Source organism: Acinonyx jubatus, chromosome B4 (assembly GCF_027475565.1).
Source record: "Acinonyx jubatus isolate Ajub_Pintada_27869175 chromosome B4, VMU_Ajub_asm_v1.0, whole genome shotgun sequence".
Classification (NCBI taxonomy): Eukaryota; Metazoa; Chordata; class Mammalia; order Carnivora; family Felidae; genus Acinonyx; species Acinonyx jubatus.
In genome coordinates this window covers 70548598-70571923 of record NC_069387.1, presented here as the reverse complement: position 1 = coordinate 70571923, position 23326 = coordinate 70548598, and the positions used below count along the sequence as shown (strand labels likewise).

General features: G+C 35.7%; 1 protein-coding gene across 3 annotated transcripts in view; it reads left to right on the top strand.

Moving 5' to 3' along the window:
• The window catches only part of NELL2 (neural EGFL like 2), a 383690-nt gene that overhangs the window by 168987 nt on the left and 191377 nt on the right, over nt 1-23326 (top strand). The gene's annotated exons all lie outside the window — the stretch shown is intronic.

Sequence of the window (23326 nt, the reverse complement as noted above, 5' to 3'; positions counted from 1 at the left end):
AGCTAATGGCTAATTTTAATGAATATTTTAAGAAGAAGATAAAGTATGCTTCAGATTTCCAATGAAATATATGTGGAATATAGTTACTTCAGAGGCTCAGATGCTTCTAGCACCTGAACCTCTCCCTTGAGGCCATCAGGATCTCTATCTGAAACAAAATATAAAAAATAAAATATAATTAAATGGAAAAACATATCTAAGTTGGTCTTTGAAAGTCTTTATAGGAAAAATGATTTCTCCAAAACCAAAACAATGTTAATACACTGCTATTCCTTCCTTCCCCCTTTCACTTACTCTATAATTATATTTTATTTCCTATTACCCTATTTCTCATCCCTTAATGACCTCAATTTTCTGATTGGTCCTCTTTGACCTACACAGAAACCTGCTTAAGCATTCAATGAATTCTTTATGAAATTCTGTGGTAATTTAATCTGCTCTGTGAGGTCCTTTTGGGAGCTTTGTTCTGTTCTAACTTTAAGACTGGAAAGCTGTTGCCAAATCCTGATTTTTATTTCTTCTTCTCTTTAGTAGTATTTTAGAGAGAACCAAAATACTGCCCACTCTTCTTTTATAATTATTCGTGCTATAATTTTCTTTTGATGTTGGATCATTTTTAGAAATGCAGAATTCCAATTAAGTCACCTGACTTAATTGCATTCATAATCTGTTATCTTCATTTAAAATATTGTAGTGATTGTTATTGAACCTTATCTCTGTGGATGTGTGTAGAATATCCAAGCCAAGATATATAGAAACATAATAAAAAGAAGTAGGCTTGTCCGAAATCTTTGGTCAGCCATGTTACTTACCATGGGACCTGAAAGAGTGGCACTGAGGAAAGAAAGAGGAGTCCTTTTCCATGAGTAATGCTCACCTGAACATAGTGAATTTTCTGGTAATGCACATTTCTGGTTATCTTATATTAATGCTGTTTAGTCTTGGTTATTCACACCTGTTAATAGAATTAATGGAATTTTGGAGTTGCTTGATTTTGCTTGCCTTATGCAATATAGCCACATGAAAGCCCATAGGCTTTATAAAGCTCCTAAAACAACTTGTTTTCCGTCAGTGAATCCTTTAGCATTAATGTATTAGAACATATCTACCTCCATATGAAATTCTTAAAATTAAGTGTCATAACTTGAAATTTTAATAAAATTTCCCCTTTTTATCCACTCTGCAAGATAATTATGGGCCACTCTGAACACCATCTGCTCTAGAAGCCATAAAGAAACATACCCTTCCCTTTTCATCTGATCTTTAGCAATACACATTTGTTAACTTATTCTATTTTTGAAAAAAAGTGGAAAAGGTAAACATAATATCCTTTGAGTGGCTTTCTTTCTTTTTGAAGAAGGACACCTTTGTAGCTTCAATCCCTTTTTCAGGAGAGGACTTTCTTGGAATGCACATTACACAGAGCTTGGTATATGAACTTGGAATCCCCTCTATAATTTCTCATTTTCTATTCCTTCTAGTTTCCTGCTGGTTTTCATGGTTTATACAACTGCTTTCCCCCTTTGGTGGTAATAATCTTGTTGTTTGAGAATATTTACCACCTTTCCAGTGTCATGTATACTCACCAAATGACAGGTTTCCCATAGTGAGTAAGACAGTGCTTACTTTGTGGCCATTTCTCCTTTTTGGCATCAATTTTCCTTTTCGCATAACTAAATCTGAGTGATGGCATACCTCTTTTTCTCCCATGAACCATCGACAGTTGTTCTAAAAATGCCTTCACTATCCCCCTCTCCTCTCCTGCTCCCCTGGGGGCATCATCTCACTCTTGTTAGCTAGGCCTAATGGCATCTTGGAAATACATGTAATGATCCTCAAAGCAATTAATTCTTTCTTACTCTCTCTTCTCAGGAGGTTACTAAATAGTTTCTTCTATAGGGGATGGAACTGTTAAAAGAAATCACATGTATGAACAGGAAGAGGAGTCACCTGGCACGCTTCTGCACTGCTGTAATTTCAGATGTGTGCTATATATGTCCTGGATGGGGAAAGCCAGAGAGGAAGATAAATGTCCAAAATATATTAGAATAGAGTAAAGAAAAATAATAGGATGATGACAGAAATTTATGTTCTTGGGGCACCTGGCCCCATGAGACTCTCGATCTCAGGGCTGTGAGTTCAAGCCCTACTTTGAGTATAAAGCCTACTTTAAAAAAAAAAAAAGAAAGAAAGAAAAAGAAATGTATATTCCTTATACCCCGTCCCCCACCCCACCCTGTATTTCAGCATACTTGAGAGAAAGGGTAAGGAAATGTAGAAGGAAATGGAGATAACATTGAAAAATATTGAATACGTGTAATAAATAATTTTTTAAAGGAGCTGATAATGCATTATTTATCTTCTCACCTTTACAGTAGCTCCAGCCATCCCAAATCCTCCAAGGAAATTTCTTTTGCCGTTTGCCTTAGCTAAACCTGCTGGGACAGACTGAACTAAAGTAACAGGCAGCTTTGAGAGGCTCATTATCTGTCAGTCTTTGATTTAAACCCTTGTCAATGCTAATAAAATATCAGAGTTAGTCCTTTTGGAGTCATCTTTTTGTTGAGAGGACTGATATTGTCATGCAAGATTAATGTAGCATGAGTGATATTAATTTAATGCTGAAATCTCTGTTTCTATCACAACCATTTTGCCTTTCATAGTCTCTAAATTATTTATGAGTGTGTGCAAATTTACCATGATACAAGTACCATAAAATGGAATAATATTAACTTTAATTGTTTTTTTGTTTTTTTGTTTTTCTCTTCCTCTCTCTTTGCTTGTCTTTACTGTTCCCTCTTTGGCATTTGATTTTATTGTTTGAATACTTAATTTAGAAAGCTGATCTTAAATTCTGACCATTTTAATTTGGTAAATGGATATATCTTTTCATTGCTTCCGTACTGTCCAAGTTTAAAGAATTTGGTTTATATAAGCCAAAGCTGTGTGGATGTTTCCAATCCTATTCAATAAGCAAAGTATGCTTCATTTGATTATAATGCCATGGAAATTAAGTATTTCTCAACACTCAGTCTTTTACATGATCCTTTTGAAGCCACATTATAGGTACGTGATGATAATAATACCAACAGTGATTTATTTAGGTTTGATTCCTTTGCATGGGTAATTTTTAGTGTTTTAAGTATTAAAGAAGAGATACATAGTCTGTTGAATATACTGGATGGAATTTTTAATTCTTTTATTTCTATAAAACATAGGATAATGAAGAAATACAAAAGAAGGAATGATTCCTTTCTATAAAGATTAAAGCATAGGGAAAGTTAATGCTCTTACCAATGTTTTATGAAAGCATAGTTATTGTGAAATGGCTGAATTTGTTGTTGTTGACTATAATTCAGACACAAAAAAGAATAAAGGGACAATTTACTTATGTAAGATCTTGTTAGCCTATATGAATGTTAATGCTATTTGTATTTAAGATGACAATAGTGACAAATGTGCCCCTCAATGTGAAATTTCTGAAAAAGGCTAATGTGACTTCTAATCTTGCCGGTACTAAATGCTAGTAATTTATTCTATTCACATTTTTGTAGAGTTTATTGCTTCTCTGATGAAGAACCCTCATTGTACAGATGAGAAAATTGGGAATCAGATAAGGGACAGCATACCATATTGGTTAAAAACTCTGAACTCAGGGAGCAAGACTATCTGGCTTCAAATACTGGCATTGCTACTTACCGTCTGAGTGACCTCAGTTTGTCAAGAGGATTTATTGGTAGAGTGAGAGTTAATATACGTAGAGTAGTTTGAAACACTGCCTGGCATATAATAAGCACCACATTAAGTGTTAGCTTTTATTGTTGTTATTGATATATGAGCATATAAATTAACCATATCAGTCCTGGATCAGAGCTTTTATCTCTTATCCATTTGCTATTGCTTGACATGTGCTGCCATTCTAGTATGCCATTTTTTTAAGGTCTAATTATCCATTTATTCATTAGTTCTTTCACATTCATTCAATAAATATTTATCATCTACTTTGTGCCAGATGATATAGCAGTGAACCAAACTGATAAAAATCCACATCCATATGGAGTGGGAGAGAGATACAATAAAGAAAATACCCTATTCCATGAAGTCAAAGATGCACAATTTCTCACATTTTAACATTGCTGAAATGGTCATGAAGCTTATTCAACACCATCTTACATTTATAATTGGCAGCTTTTTTCTTAGTGATACAACACATAATATTGTATCTTATAATCAAAGGCATCTTAGATTTGATGAATACAGTTAATAAAAAAAATACGTACATAGTTAGATAGTGCTAAGTACAAAACAGAAAAGTAAAGCAAAAGCAGAGAGCTAGAAAGTGCTGGGAGGCAGGGGAGAAATTGCAATTTTAGATGGGAAGAAGATCTCATTCAGGTGACATTCATGTACAGACTTGTGGATGGTAAGGGACTTGAGGACTGGTGAGCCATGGGATCATCTAGGGGAAAAGCATCCCAAAAAGAGAGCTGCAAAGGTCCTGAGGTAGGAGTTTGCCAGGTGTGCTTAAAGAACAGCAAGGAAGGACATGTAACAGAGTGAGCAAAGGAGAGAACAGTTCAAAGAGGTAATGGATTGCCAGTTATGAATGGCTTCGTAACTAGTATGCCATGTTGTAAGCATATCCTGCCTTTCTCTGAAATTCAAAGGCATGTGTGGCAAAATGGGGCATGTGTGAATTTTAGACCTTCTCTTGGTATGGCAGAGGGATAGCATGCCAACTAATAACTGGTACAGAAGAAACTAAGTCCAAAAGTAAAGAAAAATAAGTTAATATTTATTAGTGTGTGTGTGTATTTTTTTCTTGTTTGTCCCTTTCCAAACCTCTTGCCATCCCCTATTGTAGACTCTTTTTCTTAGCATTTGAATCTTGCATTTTTAACTGCATAGATGTCTCTCCCTATAATAAATGTCACAAGTTTTCTTTTTTCACTAGTTCATGCCATATAGTTCAATGCTATGCCATACAATTTTGGGTTTAGCTGTGTATATCTTTGACTACAAGTTACGGAAAACCCTGATGCAAATTGGGGGAAGAAAAAGAGAGAGAAAATTTATGATATCATGTGAGAAGCAGTTCACAGACAGAGCAACCCAGGAAAGTTATGCCAGTGTCCTATCCACTTTTGCTTCTTGTTTTCCACCTTCCTTGTTTGTTGGTTTGATCTTCAGGAGCATAGCCAAATGATTATAACAGTTCTAGGAATTACATCCAGGTAAAGTGTATCCAGAGGAATAAATGAGACATCACCTCTCTGTATCTCTATGATATTCTTAAAGGTAAGAAAATTTTTCCCAGAAGTCTTTTCACAGGTTTCCTTTCATTTCTCATTGGCCAAAATTGGGTCACATGCCCATAAATCAACTAATCACTGGCAAAGATAATTGAATTACTGTGTGTGGCCTAGAATTTTAACTTGAGTAGAATAGAAGTTGGAAATGGTTTTCTGTAAAGGGCCAGAAAATAACATTTTTGGGTTTTACAGGCCACATGTTTTCTTTTGCAGCTACTAAACTCTGTCTTTACATATAAACTCTGCATATAAATAATATGTAAACAAACAAGCATGGCTATATTCCAATAAAAAGATGTTTATTGACACTGAAACTTGAATTTCATATAGTTTTCATGTGTCATGCAATATTCTTCTTCTTCTGATTTTTTTCACCCAGCCATTTAAAGATGTGAAAACTATTCTTACCTCTCATGCTGTACAAAAAGGAGTAGCAGATGGATTTGTCCCGTGGGCCATAGTTTATCAACCTTGAGTCAATTCTCAGGACTACTACAAGCTATTTTGACCAAAGAAATTCTAATCTTGATGTCTGTACATGTTCTCAGAACTCCATATTTCATACCATTGAGGCATATAAGTAATACTCAGTTTTCTTTTCTGAAACTACTTTTGGAAAAAAAAATCCATGGGCCTTTGTTTTTATTTTTTATCTTGTGCTTTAATTTTGTCATTAAGGATACACATACACACACACATCATTACAAATTGTATAAGGACAATATAGGAAAGTGTAAGGTACTGTGAGAGGCAAATCTTGGGACTTAACTTACACTGGAATTCGAGAAGTCCTTCTCTACAAAAGTAGCATTTAGGATCAGAAGGATGAATATGCAAAATGTGGGGGGACTGGGGGGGGACATTCTAGAAAGAGAAAATAGCAAGTATTAGGGCCTCCAAGCCAAAATGAGCTCAGACTTTAAATGCCAGTGTTTCTGAATTATGGTAGTCAATGAGTAGGAGAGAGATGGGAGATGGCACTTTTCTGTTCACTGAACAAACTCTTAAGTTCTGGGAACTTGGCTAGATACTTGAGATATGAACACAATAATAGCAGCATTTCTTTTATTATTATTATTTTTTTAATATGAAATTTATTGTCAAATTGGTTTCCATACAACACCCAGTGCTCATCCCAAAAGGTGCCCTCCTCAATACCCATCACCCACCCTCCTCTCCCTCCCACCCCCCATCAACCCTCAGTTTGTTCTCAGTTTTTAAGAGTCCCTTATGCTTTGGCTCTCTCCCTCTCTAACCTCTTTTTTTTTTTCTTCCCTCCCCCATAGACTTCTGTTAAGTTTCTCAGGATCCACATAAGAGTGAAAACATATGGTATCTGTCTTTCTCTGTATGACTTATTTCACTTAACATAACACTCTCCAGTTCCATCCACGTTGCTATAAAGGGCCATATTTCATTCTTTCTTATTGCCACGTAGTACTCCATTGTGTATATAAACCACAATTTCTTTATCCATTCATCAGTTGATGGACATTTCGGGTCTTTCCGTAATTTGGCTATTGTTGAGATCGCTGCAATAATAGCAGCATTTCTAATGACTTTACAGTTCAGCGAGGAATGATCACAATATAATGTGCTGGATGCCATGTTAGAGATATGTAGAAAGTGCTGTGGATCCAAAGAGTACAGGAACCCTTTCATTCAGGTGGTACAGGGAAGACTTCCCAAAGAAAATCAGATTTCAATAAACTGGAACTTTGTTTGCTATGAGGTCTTCCTTCAATAGTAGCAGCTGGTTCCTATGACTTCATTATTGAGTCTGTCAGTAGCCGGTCTGTATTTTTATCTTGTTAATTTGTAGTTGGTCACACATTTCTCTATAGCCGTCCTTTTTTTTTTTTTTTTTTCCCCTCATTTCTATCTGGGTTTTAATTAGATTGTTTGGGCCTGGAGAGCAAGAATTCTCTCTTGGTTGAATACTGGAGGGAGGATATGCAGAGTTGGAGAGGAAGACTTAGTTTAATAATTAAATGACAGTATGGAATTAATGAAGAGCAAAACCTGTGTATAAGAACCAGCCCAAGGGGCGCCTGGGTGGCTCAATTAGTTAAGCCTCTGACTTTGGCTCAGGTCGTGGTCTCACCACCGTGAGTTCAAACCCTGTGTTGGGTTTTGTGCTGACAGCTCAGAGCCTGGAGTCTGCTTCAGATTCTGTGTCTCCCTTTCTCTCTGCCCCTCACCAGATCGCAATCTGTGTCTCTCTCTTTCAAAAATAAATAAACATTAATTTTTTTTTTTAAAAGAAGAACAAGCACAAGAATGGAAGAAAGATTCTCTGTGGGCACTGGCACATTTAATGATGGCAGGTCGATCAAAATTGTTATGCAGCCAGGTAACAGTGCTCTAAGTGCTCAATTCATGTATTTATTGTGGGGGATTGTTACAGAGCAATGGGAAGTATGTGCCAAAAAAAAATCACAGAAAAAAAGGTGACTCAGAACTAAAATAAAAATAACAATAGTCTTAGAGATGTCTTCCATGAAAAATTGGAAAGGAATGTGGAAGGAGTGGTCAAATACTGAGTCTGTCTATTAAAAAGACATAATTTTATCAACAAACAGATGTTTTGTTATTGTAACTAATTATTGATTATGAACTAAATGTGGGCTTGCTGACACCATTTGATTGTTCCAGTTATTACAATGGCCGATACTGCTGTATTCTGAGCAATTATGCATGACCAAGTAAAGAGATAGTTAGCAGCTACACCTCGGGGATGTAGACTAATATAAAATATAAAAGAACGGGTATGCTTTATATTAAACAAAGCAACTGTACTCTGAAAAGTGAGAAAACAACTAATTTTAGTACAGTATGGGTATTTTAGAATTTTTAAATATTTTTATAGAATAAAAACATTGTTGGCTCTAAATATTTTGATAAAAGTCTGAATAACTAAAAAATAATTCTACCATTTTAGGTAATTAATGACAGCATTAAAAATAAAGCATAACAGTAAATAAATATGGCCAATGGGTAGATAGGTATGAGAATAATTATGATAGTAATTTAAATGCATAAATTCATGAAGTAAATTAGGGAAGTTTTCTATTACTTTTAATAAACATTAATTTTATGCTTTAATAGATAAGCTTGAAGTCAGTACTACATTATATCATCTTTCTCTTAAAATTTTGTGGCAGCAGGAGACTGGGTATGAATCAGACATTTGTTGATTCTATAACTAATTACTCTATAAAAGTGTTACATTCAAATAAGATTTGCAAAATATTAACAATAAGAATAATTAATTTAAAAGTTTAAATTGTCTCATGGCAATTAGCCTGGATCAATTTCTAGTAGTAGGCATTTGGGGGTCACTTCTTTTCCGGTCTCACTTTGACTACTATTGAATTTGTCAGAGCCACATTCTAGCAAAGAATGGCATAATTAAGAAAATATCTAGGGAAGATGCCAATGTCTTGATTGTTGTCACATTTTTTAAAAATAGGGCTGACCCTAGCATATGTTTGATGCTGAACACTGTTTAGTCTAGTATATACTTTGCACTTTAGAAATCCAGAATCTTAGTTTTTGTCTTGTAATTTGTAGACAGTGTGCCTTCTGTAGGAGTCAAAATTTTTGTTTGTTTGTTTAGCAACCCTTAATAGAGTTGCCTGCTTCTATTTATTTGTTTGTTTGGATTAAGTGTTTGTTTTTAATTTGGTTTACTTAAATTTTGTTATTAGTCTTCACTTTAGAGTTTCTTCATTTCATCAACAGAGTGTTTATACTCCTGTTTTCAATCAATTAAAAAGATGAAAGCAGTGAGTGGAATTTCCTATTTTGGGTAAAGAAAGACTAAGTTATTTGAATCAACCATTTCTGAAAGCAACTGAGAAAGGAAGATACAAATATTAAAAAAAAAGACATCTTAAAGTTGGAAAAAATAGCAAGAGATTACCAGACAAAAATGAAGAGAAACCCCAAAACAGAGAGCACAGTGAAGCAAATGTTCAGTGAAGCTGCTTTTGCTATGAGAGATTTTGTTCATTCTCAGAAAATTTGAGCTTTCCTTTATATGGCCTATTGGGAAAAGGGGACAGATGTAAAAGCCCAGCAAATATATATAAGGTGTGAGTATACAGGAAACCCAATAAACTGGCATTCTAAAAGGCTGCACCTTTGGGACATGAAGTCTGAGTTACATTGTGGTTGTTCAGGGGATCTCAAGCCTTGGATTTACTTTAAGGTCATGTATTATGCACTTGGTGAAAGAAAATGAACCTCCTTTCTGGAATAATCTACCTTCATCCAAGACTTCAAGTTATTCTTAGAAATATTTTTTCAAGTACTATTAGATACCTTAGAAAACAAAACACTAAGAATAAGAACTTGAAGAAACAACGGACAACAAAAACAGACTGCACAGGTGTCAGATGAGAATTAACCAACATTTAATATAGTACCATTATGCATATTATGGTTACAGAAATAACAAGGTAAATCTGGATTTATCTTCATGGAACAGGAAAACAAGATAGCTGATTTAAAAATGAGAAACAGAAACTCTAAAAATAAGAAATATAATAACTGGGAAAAATACAGTCTCAAAAGATGGATTTAACAACAGAGTAGATAGAATTAGTGAGCTGGAAAATACATTATAAGAAATTATCTAGAGGTCAGAACAAAAAATTTTTAGAAGATGGAATATACTGAAGAGAAGGAAGAAGACAGGGAGGATGTAGGAGAATATTTATATACATTTCATGTGAGTCCCAAGAAAAATGGCTGAGAATTTCCTGGAACTGATAAAAGACACCTATCTGCAGATTCAAATACTGTAGTGAAGCCTATGAAAGAGAAATAAACATAAATCCTTATCTAGACACAATATAGTGAAACTTCAGACAAAGTTTGTTGTCAAAATTGAAGACAAAGAGAAAATCTAAGCTGGAGACAATATTACTTTGAAGGGAGTAATGAATAGACTTATCACCTTTTGTTTTTTAATACTACTCTTTTTAGAGCAGTTTGAAGTTCACAACTAAGTTGAGAGGAAGGTATGGAGATTTCCCATATACCCCATACTCCCATACATGCAGAGCCTCCCCCATTATCAACATTAATCATCAGAATGGTACCTTTGTTACCAAGGATAAACTACATTGACACATCATAATGAGCGAAAGTCCAAAGTGAACCTTCAGGTTCAATATTAGTATTGTACAATCTATGGGTTTATGCAATGTATAATGACATTTATTCATCATTATCATACAGAGCATTTTCACTGTCCTAAACATCCTTTGTGTTCTGCCTATTCATTCATCCCCCAAGTCCGTGGCAGTCACTGATTTTTTTATTGTCTCTATAGTTTTTGCCTTTTCCAGAATGTAATATGTTTGGCATCTTACAGTATGTAGCCTTTTCAGATTGGCTTGTTTCACTTAGTAATACGTGTTTAAGGTTCCTCTATGTCTTTTCATGACTTGATAGCTCATTTCTTTTTAACACTGACAGTATTCCATTGTCTGACTATGCCATAGTTTAGCCATTCATCTAATAAAGGACATCTTGGTTGCTTCTGAGTTTTGGCCATTATGAATAAAGCTGCTAAAAACTGTTATTTAGGTTTTTGTGTGGACATAAGTTTTCAACTACTTTAGATAAATACCAAGGAGAGTACTTGCTGGATCCTATGGTAAGAGTATGTTTAGTTTTGTAAGAAACTGCTGAACTGTCTTCCAAAGTGGCTGTACCATTTTGACTTCCTACCAGCAATGTATGAAATTTCTAGTTGCTCCACATCCTTGCCAATATTTGGTGTTACCAGTGTTCTGGATCTTGGCCATTCTCATAGATGTGTAGTGGTATCACATTGTTTTAATTTGCATTTCCCTGATGACATAAAGATGTGGAGCATCTTATCATATGTTTATTTGACATCTGCTTATCTTCTTTGGTCCATTTTTAAATCAGATTGTTTTCCTATAGTTGAGTTTTAGGAGTTCTTTGTCTATTTTGGATAACACTCCTTTCTTAGATGTGTCTTTTGCAAATATCTTCTTCAGTCTGTGGCTTGCCTTCTAATACTCTGGACATTATCTTTTGCAGAGATGAGGTTTTAAGTCCAGCTATGAATTCTATCTTTCATGGATCTTGCCTTTGGTGTTTTATATGTAGTATCTTACTTAAGAATTTATAGAATAAAAAAAATACAATAACATTGTAGTATGGTTGGGAGCAAAATGTGTTAAATATGTTAAAATGTGTTACTGAGTGAGTGTAGGGGAAAATGGAATGATGAAAAAATAATCCAAAATAACTTATAAAAGGGGGAGAGAAAGAAAGCACAGGCAGGAAAAGAGAAAGCAAAAAATAAGATAGTAGATTAAAAATTAAATATATCAGTTGTTACAATAGATGTAAGTGGGCTAAACAATCAGTTTAAAATATAAATATATTGAAACTGAATTAATGAAATCCAGCTTTATATCATTTAAAAGATGCATATCTAAAGCATAAGGATACAGAAAGGTTAAAAGGAAAGGACAGTAAAAGTGTGTGGAAAGGAAAGCCGGTTTCTCCTAATTAATATCAGGCAAAGTAGACTTCAAGGTGTTGTAAACTTTCTAAGTCTAAAATTCTCTCTTGGCCAGCAAGAGAGTGGGATGCAAGATTAAAATATGAGTGATGGCTAATGTCTGAGAAAAGACAAGAGCCCCGAATAAGGGTCCTTGCTCCGTATTTATTAAGATCAGAAGGCTTATAAATGTGATGGACGTGCACAAAAAGACAATGAATCTGTGAACATTAACTCATGGGCATGAGGGAAAAGGGGGTTTTGAAGATATACAGTATTTGGGGTTTGGGTCAATATAAACCAAAACCCTGGTGTTGGGCAGAGAGGCAGATGGTTGTTAATGGTAGACAGGAGGCACGGTGTCTGTTAATCTTAGCTAGCCTAGGGGATAAGACAGATAGGGCAAATAACCTCAGGGTTAACAAGGCACCTTTTCTTTTGCTAATATGCTTCCCTCTGGGCAGATTTACCCACAGCAAGGCGGTCTATAGCCCTATATACCTGTTCACCTAATTTGGTCCTTCCCTCTCATGAAAGCAGCTTTCTGCTATAATAGTAAATTGGGGGGCACTTTTGCCCCGAATGCCTGATCTTGCTTACCTCATATACCTTTGTATTGGGGGCCTTTGAGCCCCTCTCTATTCTGGGGCTTCTGCCCCTCCCTCTCTATTCTGGGGGCCCTTGCCCCTCCCTCTTTTATTCTGGGGTGCTTATCTTGTTTATCCACGCTTGGGTGTGAGCATCCTATGACTTTGTAATTCCTTATGCCATTGGTGTAAGCCCAGGGAATATCTAAACTTATTCCCCACACAAGGCAAAAATTATTACTAGAGTAATTTCATAATGATAAAATTTCAAATCACAAGACATAGCACTTTAAATTGCAATTTAAAATTTTATTTGTATATCCCTAGTAATATAGCCTTAACATATATGATACAAAATTGACAAAACTACAAAGAATGATAGATGAATCCATAGAGCGAAGTTGTGGTAATTGACAGAATACAAACACACAAAAAAATCATTAAGGATGCAGATCACTTGAATATACTTAATCCAAACCTAATAAACATATATAGACCATTATGCTCCCAAAGTGCAGTTTACATATTCCTTTAAGTACCCATAAAACATTTAAGATATTGATTATAGTGGATGATGAAGTTCATTTCAACAAATTTCAAAGAATTGAAATTATACAGGATATACCATATGACCACAGTAGAAATAGTCTAGAATTCAGTAATAATAGATAAGTAGAAAATTCCATCCTGGAATTCATTCAGTTTCTAAAATAAGCCAAGTTAATTTCCACCGTTGCCTGGAAATTTTTTTTCTATCACTCTTCCCCTATTAGCTTCTCTCAGCCTTTGGTCTCAGTTAAAATTTTATCTCTGTCCGGAGGTTTTCTCTGATTAATCCAAAATGGCCTACTAGTTATTCAGTACCTCAGACTCTTGCTTGTTTTCTTGGTGTTACCTGACTTATTATTATTTGCCTGGTTACCCATCCTTGCGTCTCACTCTATATTGCAGATTCTGTGAGGGAAAGATCTGTGTCTGTTCTCTGCTGTTTGCAGTGCTTAGCACAGTGTCTGGCATATAGTAGCTACTTAAGAAGTATTTATTGAGTGAGTGAATGAGAATGAACATTTCCATAATTTCCTTCTAAATACATGGTGGTGAGGAGGAATATAGCAATACACATGATAGCATCTTTGAAGGCATGAAAGATTATTGGAAGCTCTTTCACTTCTTAATTCCAGAGGCTTTTGCAAGGAATGTAATCAGATTTTGACAAGTGTTTGAGAAGTGTTTTAAGTTTGGGGGTAATTGAATTCTTATTTCCAGACTTAATGTAGTTAACATTTTAACCTCCATGTTTCATTTAGCATAGCTGTAGAAAATTTTACTTAATTAGCCTTCTAAATGAGGAAAATTGTCTGAAAATAGGAAAATGTATTTCAACAAATATTTTGTCCCAAAATACAAGCACAGCTGTATTTAATTAGGCTCCATCTCGAGTCTTACAGTGTACTTGAATTCTGTCTCCCTTTCAGCCTCTGTCCTTCCCACCCTTCGTCTTCTCCCTTGTCTCCGCTTCCATGACTTTTATTACTTTTTTTGAAGTTATAAACATAAGTAAATTATTTAGAAGTTAAGAAAAACCACTGGAAATAGAGCTGTAGGTTTCTGATGTTATCCTTAATTATAGTGTAAGAATAAAATAGTTTGGGCCAGATTCTTATAGTAACATACTGTGAGTCACTCTCTGATGTTGTCAAAGATGGAGATTTGAATTGAAATCCCACTGAATTGACTAGTTGGGTTAATCTACACAGTGATTCGCAACCCTGATCATACATTGGAATCACCTGGATGCTCTTAAAAACCACTGATGCCCAGGCCACTCTCCTAGAGATTCTGATTTAATTGGTCTGGGTTCCACACGTTGGTATTTTCAATAATCTTCTTAGGTGATTCTTATATGCAAGCAGGGTTAATAGTGATCTACAATTTTGCTGCTCAAACTGTGATCACTGGACTAGCTGCATCTGTATCACCTAGAGGCAGGTTACACGCGCAGAATCTCAGCCCCTACCCCAGAATTACCCAATCAGGATCTTCACTTAAATAGGATCTCCAGATGAAGTGAGAAGCACTCATCCACAATTTCCACTGGCTTTGTTGAAAAAAACAAATCAACTGAACTTGGGGTTAAGTCTGTACACTTATGCTCCCAAACATGATTCTCATGCTAATGAAGAGGTAGGTGTTACCAAACCTGTTTATGTCAGTTGTATTTGTCTTGCAATTGTAATATTATTGAATTGCTGTAAGTAATATATAATATATAAATCAGTGAAATATGAATGTGAAAAGAAATGTTTTCTTTAAATAAAAATTGAGTTGAGTGCTTTGAAAAAAGCTGCTAAACTCAAACTACTAAAAAATATACTCTTCAATTAGATGTCAGTAAGACAACTGTAAAATATTGTGGAATAGGATTAGAATGATCCCTCTTTAGATTGCTTGGCAAGGATCTTAGTCCACTTAAAAAAATTAGAAACTATAGGTAGTCCTGTTTTATTTATATAACCAAGTATGCAATGAAGCACAATCAAAGAATCTATACTAAAGAAATAAAAAACCTTGGGTTTGTGTTTTAAATTACAATGTTTAGGGTACGTATGTATTGTTGTCTGTGACTTCTCACGTTAACTGATTTCTTTCAAACAATGGACCAAATAACTATCCAAATAACATAGGGTAAAAAGGCTTCTACTGAATATCTGTGTGACTGTCCTATTTGAATATTAATTGTATTATTCTCTTTCCCAGGTTTTTTTTTTTTTTTTGGTTGTTGTTGTTGTTGTTTTTGTCTGCATAGCAAAATAGTTTTCAAGCTTAGCTGTGTCTGGACAGCTTTTAAAAATAAAGAGGCCTCGGGGCACCTGGGTGGCTCAGTCGGTTGAGCGTCCGAACTTCGGCTCAGGTCATGATCTCACAGCTCTTGAGTCCGAGCCCTGCGTCGGGCCCTGTGCTGACAGCTCAGAGCCTGGAGCCTGCTTCTGCTTCTGTGTCTCCCTGTCTCTCTGCCTCTAACCCACTCGCATTCTGTCTCTGTCTCTGTCAAAAATAAATAAACATTAAAAAAAATAAAATAGAGGCCAGGTCCTACACTTAGAGATTATTTGTAATTGGTCTGGCATGCAGCTGGGGCATAGAGTTTTAATGTTCTTCAAGTGATTTTAATATGCATCCACAGTTGAGAACTGTTGGCCTAACAGGTTGGGAGCATATAAATTGGTTATAAAATCAATTTATAATAAATCAGTTCCAGCTTATATAGGTATTCTGAGTAGATGTCCATTAGGATCTGGGTACTAAGTATATTATTATGATTATTATTCTATTTTATTCTCTGAATGTATCATGAGTACTCTTACCCTGACTTAAATCATATTAAAACATTTCAGTGCTGATTTTTGCATGCTTCTCCACTGAGAAGCATTTCCAGTTATGCTCTTATAAGACGTTGTTCTCCCTTTCTGTTCCCACACTACCTCAGAGTTGCATGGAGTTATTTGTGCCTGTGCTCATCTGTTTCCCATCCTTGGCTAAATGCAGCTGGGAGACAGGAAGGCATCTGCCTAGTACAGCCCTTGGCGGACAGTAGGTTACCATAAATCCTCCTTTCCACCAGGTGTTGCCTTTCTTGCTGCAAAACTCTTTCTGAAAATATTTTGTTTCTCTAGTTTAGCATTTTGTTGCTTTCTGCTTTCCTTTCTCCTGCTCCATCTCAAGTATACTTTTAAATGTTTCTGTCCTCTGCTGCTTCCTCTACTCCCTCCTTTTCCTCATTGTGCTGCCTCTTCTGCATTTCTGGTACATGGAGTTGGCTCCCTTTAACCTTGAGTTTCTCCTATTCCCTTGGCTCATATTCTTCACATTATGGAAGGAGTTATTAATATACCTCTCAGAAAACTGCGTTTAAAATATGTCCTCCTTAAAGAGCTACCCCCCTCAACACTTTGCCTCTTTGTTTTGTGTGTACACAAGAGGTTAAGACTGCACAATCCCTGTTTCAGGGTCTTTACTCGTAATCTCTTAATTGAGCACAGATGTGTGGTTTATATGAAAACGGTCCTGCTTTACAACACACAAAGCATTTATGTTCAACATCTCCTCACTATAGTATTGAAACAACATGTATCTCAAAGGTGTCAGTCATCTGGAAAAATGTTTTCCGAAAGTTAAACCAAAGATTAGGTGTTCAAGTTTTGACTGAGTTCACTGGATGTTTGGTGGTAAGGAAAGATACACAGAAGGACTGTCAGATGAATTCTAGTCCTGGCTTTGAAACTGACAATGTGTGAACTTTTCCTTATTATAGTTTACATTATGTTTTCTTTGTAAAGTGATAAAACCTGTTGCCTCATGTGTATTCATGCTGTCATTTTCACAGTTTGCGTGTACTGATGCAAATTCTATATTTTTCTCCAAGTTTTACCTCTGCTCATTACATTTATTTTTCTTATCCCCAGAAGACTAAATGAATTGATTACAGTGTCTTTTTAAAAGACTCCATTGTATGGTATTTAAGCCAGGATCAAGAGTAAGGCTACCTAAATGAAATGAAGTTCAGAATATATGTCACTTGCAATTTAAATTGGTAAAATTAAATTAGAGAAAAAAGCACTGACTCCTTCCTTCCAGCTATACACTTGACCTTTTTCTATTATCTTCAAATATCCCATTCTTGTTTTCCCAGTATATAGCCCCATAACCCAAAGGCTGATTTGGACAGGGTGCTAGAATTTTTGCTTTTGTTCTATTCTGGTAGTTATTTTTTATCCTTTGCCTCCTAACCCCTCACTACTGCTAGATTTATGGTGTTTCAGGGTCGTTCTCTTTTTGGAAGAATAGGCTACTGACCTAAATTAAGGCCCCCTAGGAGAAATGCTCTCTGATCCTTTAGAAGCCCAAGGACATGATATATATAAAACAGGACAGGAGGGTTGCACGACTACTCTCAGGATCTCATTTCCTAAACTCTAATATTAGTTTTGCAAACAACTAAATTCCCAAACAATGAGATTTAGTTAAAGGAAGCGATCATGTATAATTAATGAATTTGTGAATTATTTAAACCCTCTGAAATTCTGATCGTCTTAAATAGCATTGGCTCCTAAAAACTGGCTTTATGGAGAGGAAGGAGAAGTTCTGTCATCAAAGTGTCCACGCTGACTTCGGTCATACATGTTACCTGGTATTCTTCACGTTAATAAGTTACTGCTCTGGCAGGAGCCAGCTGTTCTTTCATTGGCTGGTAGGCAGAGCTGCTCTCCTTTCAGACGCTTCAGCTCCGTTGCAGTGGAAAGCAAGCTGCCATTTCACAAAAAGGGCAAAATACTTCTGTGAGACTCGATTTATAGAATATGAGAAAGAGGCAAAATCAAAGGATAAGGCCAAATGTAAAGAGAAGTGTGAAGATCAAAGAGGTCCAATGCACTTGTTTTCAGGCTTTTCATCAAACAGTAAGCTGGAAGAGAACTTCCCAAGAAATTCAACAAACCCGTAGAGTTTATTATGCAAGGCCAGTGCCGGGTGCTGAATAAGATCCAAAGACAAATAAGACACTGTCCCTGTCTCATGTAGGAAAGATTAAAAAAAAGTGTGTAACTAACTAGAACAGAAAAGGAAAAGTGTGTTCAGTGCTCTAATAGAGATTTAAGCATTGTAGAAGAGGGAAAATTAATTTTAGCAGTCAGTGCTCAAGACTTTCATTACAACCCTATTGTTAAGAAAGGACTCCAAGTGAGTCCAGATGACAAAAAGAAGATTGTGGGCTGGAGAAATGCAGCATGGCTGATTGGAGTCTTTGAAGAATACTGAAACACTTTTACATTTTATTTTTGCTTGACTCCATAGAACCTTAGCCTGCCTCGTGAATGCATTTATGGTACATTCTTTTTAAATAGCTATAGTAAAAATACAAATATACATAATTATAGTTAATGAGATATTTTCTTATCCAGCAGCTTTGATTTGTGTATCACCAACAAATAACTATCATGTTGGCCCAGAATAGATAACTGGCATTGTACATGGGATGTTTCAGAGTCCTCCCAGAGGAGATCAAGATTTCAAAGAAAACCTTATAAAAACCACTACTTTATACAACTCTGCCTTGAATAGACAGCTTAAACAATCTAAAGACCACTGATACCTGTTGTTTTCAAAGAGAAGTTTAAAGAAATCAGAAGTCTCATTTCTCATCTAAGTGAATTATGCTGGTTTTCTTCTTGGTATCTGTAACTTTTATTTTATTTATTTATTTTTTTTATTTTTATTTTTTTTAATGTTTATTTATTTTTGAGACAGAGAGAGACAGAGCATGAATGGGGGAGGGTCAGAGACAGAGGGAGGCACAGAATCTGAAGCAGGCTCCAGGCTCTGAGCTGTCAGCACAGAGCCCGACGTGGGGCTCGAACTCACGGACCGTGAGATCATGACCTGAGCCGAAGTCGGACGCTTAACCAACTGAGCCACCCAGGCGCCCCTTTTTGTTTTGTTTTGTTTTGTTTTAATTTTTTTTTGTAACTTTTATTTTGTATTGGATCATTTTTAAAGGTGTTGATACCAACTGGGAATTTTAAAGTAGGCTCCTATATGTCAATCTAGTAACAAAAAGGAAAAGCTAAATAAATAGTGAGCAAGGAAATATTTAGAAGTGAAATATGATATATTCTTTCAGTTTTTATATTCTAAAATATTTTTAAGATTTTTTTATGTTTATTTTTGAAAAAGAGAGAGACAGAGCACAAATAGGGGAGGGGCAGAGAGAGAGAGAGAGACAGAGAGAAACACACAGAGTCTGAAGCAGGCTTCAGACTCTGAGCCGTCAGCACAGAGCCCAATGTGGGGCTCAAACTCAGAAACTGCAAGATCATGACCTGAGCCGAAATCGGACGCTTAAGTAACTGAGCCACCCAGGTGCCCCTATTCTAAAATATATTTTAGGTAAATTTGGATCATTTTTTCTACAGAGGTTGGCAGAAGTTGATTTTAATCTCATTAGAGGGATCTGCATTTTCTCTCTGCATTAATGACCAGTAAATCGGGATTTTAATGTGTGACTTAGGACTTTGAGAGTTTTATTGGCTTCTTTCACTTATCCATTTCTCAATCTGTGCTATAAAACTTCTGTTCACTTTTTGCAACTAATGACTTTCAAATTTGCATCTGTACTAGTTCTTGTCTTCCTGTTTCTTTTTAATTGTTAAAATGGGGGGAAAATGAAGTGAAAATAATTCACTTTAATTGCTTTTGCAGATTCTCTCATAAGTACAGTGCTAGTAATTATGTAATTAGTAATGTTTAACATAGCCTTGGTAAAACATGTGTACCATTTGTTATATCATTCTCTTGACTTTCCCCAAGTTCTAATTAATGTCCCCACCTATGGCTGAATAGGCAGTGCGTGGGATAATTCTGGGTGACATAATTCACATAAGCCATGATATGAATGCTGTCCCCTTGGAGTTATGCAAACAGCAGCATATACCAGGGTCACAGCAAATATGCATTTGAAATTGGTTAATATTAATAACTTAAGAGTAGTTGCAGTGTTTTCATGGGGGCCTAGCTTCTTAGTCTGCAAGGTGATAGGCCTATATGAATGAATGAATATCCATCTTCCTCCAAACTTCTGATCTTAAAAATATGCATGTAATATACACAATAAAGCACTTAGCATAGATATTTGAAAAATGTAGCCTTATTAATAAAATTCTACTTGAAGCTGGTAAATAATTCGGAACGTAAGAATCCAGAGTTATGTCACAAGAACCTTAATGCTATGTGTGTATACACACACACACACACACACACACACACACACACACCCCAAAGCCAGGAAAGAATGAAGTCTCTGATTTGAACACATGAATGTAATTGAATTAAAGAAATCAATGCAGCAAAATGATCATTCCTTTGTTGTTTTATGGAAGTGGTTTCTATTACTTCATACTCTATTGGGGAAGAGTAAGCAGCCAGATACAGTTCAGTTAGGAATTCTAGAGATGTTTTCTTTTTTCTTTTCTTTTCTTTTTTTCTTTTTCTTTTTTTTTTTTTTTTACAGTATTGTGGTAGCCACAGTGATTATGATCTCCAAAGCTCTGTCTCTAATGCTTGCAGGGGCTGGCCTTGGTCAAAATCCATGCATAGCCCTCATCTGCTTTCCCACCTCTCCTTTGACACTTGATTTCTCCAGAGCTTACTTAGTTCCTTCATCTTGCCTTCTGCTTGCCTGTGGACCTCATTTTGAGAAGCTACCTCATTTTTCCTTAAAGTGGATCTGCATTTTTTTTAAATGTCTCTATTTTTCTCTTCAAATTTATTTGCTCTCTGTTCCACTCTCTCATGCTTTTCTAAGCAAGCTACCCTTGTAAATGAGACCTCTTCATGGTTGAAAGTGAATTAATATGATAGCCACGTGTGCTGGTTGCTGGTCATTCCCAGGTGCCTCATTATCCCACTTCCATTCCCTCTCCTTCCCTGCCCTACTCTGTGCCCCAGGAGCCTGCTGCATTGCCTTGGTATCCTTGCCAATAGGCTTTGGATAGGCTTTGCCAATGGGATGCACTGGCAGGAAATTAGAGGGCAGGAGGAGAGAGAGTTGGCCACATTTCTTCCCTGTTCCTTCCCTGCACAAGGCAGCATTTCTGGCAATAGCTGTGTCTCTCTTGATTATGGTTCCCTCTAGGCATCTCTCCCCCATAACGCTGACTGAGACTAGGCTCCAGTAAAACCCAGTCCCTGCCCTTGTTCCTCAGCCCTATGGTGGTGATAACTTCCCGCTATTGCCAGTCTTGAATCCTTCACCAGCCCATTTGTTTCCTTTTGTCCTCTTGCAGAAGTTCACCACTCAGTCTCCTGTGTTTACATATAACTTGTGAATTTCTCAAGTATAGGACTTCAATTTGTCTTTTATTATAGTTAGCTGTGGATGAGTCTGTCTGCCCTACTGAATAGTAAGGGCATGCATCATGTCTCATTCCTCTCTGAGTTTTAGTTACCTAGCAGACTGCCTGGCATACACTAAGAGCTCAGTACATATCTGTTAAATGTATTAATAAATTAATATGACTTTTACTCCTTCAACTTATTCCTAAGTCCCAGAGACTTCCTCATGGCTTTTCCAGGATTCCTTGAAGTAGTTTTAGGAAAGATTATAAAATTTCTAAGTTTCTTAACATTTTTCCGCTAAAGAACCCGGGGAAATATATATACCATGATGGCCTTACTAGGTAAGGCCGCAGCAACTGATCAATAAAGAAGGCAAAAATCACTCACTTTGGGTTCTCCCTAAGCCAAGTCCACCCTGTTTGTGCTCGTTGATTGAAAGGAAATGAAGCAATTGTGATCTCATTTATTATTGGGCTTTCTCCCTTTGCCAGGCTCCATTTGGTGCCCTATTGTCCCACAAGGTGCCTATTTGAGTCTTTTGAATTAAGAGTTTACAACAGAAGCTGCATCTGCTCTACATGAATATTAAATTATCATAAGACTTTGTATACAGAGAACTTACCCTTGTGTTTTTTACAGTTTTCTTTCCCTTCTGTTCTAAGACTTGGAATATCATTTTTTTTCCCAACATACCCTTGGACTTGAATGGGCTGCAGTTATCAAGTCATATAATAAAATAGGCTTAGAAACCTTCAAATGGCAAGTACTTAATAGAAGTAAGGAGGTTTTATTTTTTCTCGTGATCATACAAAATGTGGTACTTATTAAGTATCATTGCACACACACTAGGGCAGAACTTGGTGTTTTGAGGTTACTGGATCTCATAAGAAAAAAAGCACAGTTAAAAATTATATGCTGAACAGATAGATCTTACAGTCAATCAGGTTCTGTAAGTAAATGCACATGCTATTTTAATTCATAATATGACAGATAGTATACAACTGACACCTCTCTAGTTTCATTTTGAATTTTCCTAAGTGTGTAAGCTTTAGCCAGCCTTTAAGTCACATAATTTATGCAAGTAAGTTATATTCTTTTCTAGCATGCTCCAAAAATTCAAAATCAATTCACTGGTGGTATATATTATGTAGTGAAATTATGTAGTGAAATATATTATGTAGTGAAAAGCTGAGTAAGGGGATCAGTTGAAGATAGCATTTTAACAACACAAATGCTTTCCATTAAATGTGCAGCTTCTAAATAATTGGTTAAGTTTTCACTGAAGATGTAGGTTGCTTTACATTTTAAATGAGTATTTGTACAACCATGTATATATTTAATATTAATAAAATGTATCTAATTTCTTTGTTACCAATTATAGGCAACTTGGTACTCTTTTACAATAATGATGCAAAAATCATATTTATTAAAGCAAAGTGCTAAAATAACTTGATACTTTTAAAGGTTATAGGGATATGTGAATTATGAAGAGCGACTTTCTTCAAATTCACGCAAAGGAATTAAAAGAAAATGTACACATCTGTTTTGTAAAGTCTGTACAGTTAAAATTAAAAATTGGATTTAATAAACAAGGTCAACAAACTGCTGGAGTCTTTTCTTATCAGATGATCCATTCCACTGGTCTTTTTCTAGAATTTATGGAGCTCCATAGCATCCACAGTATCGAGTGCCCTATCAAAAAAGAAAAAAGAAAAGAAAAGAAAAACAATATATAATTGTAAAAACAAAAGTTAGTGCAGAGTCTGATAAAGGGGCTTAAGCCAGAGGGGGATTCTGAAAGTTTGGTTTCATTAGCTCCAGGGTAGCTGTCTCTAGGTGATGAATTAACATAACTGGTATGAAACCTTCATTTCAAAACAAGCAATTTCTGTTGATGAAACATTTATATGAATTGAAAGTATTTTGGAAGTCTCAAAAATTTGGTAATTTCTATGTATTTTCACTAATTACAAATTTTTTCCTATTGA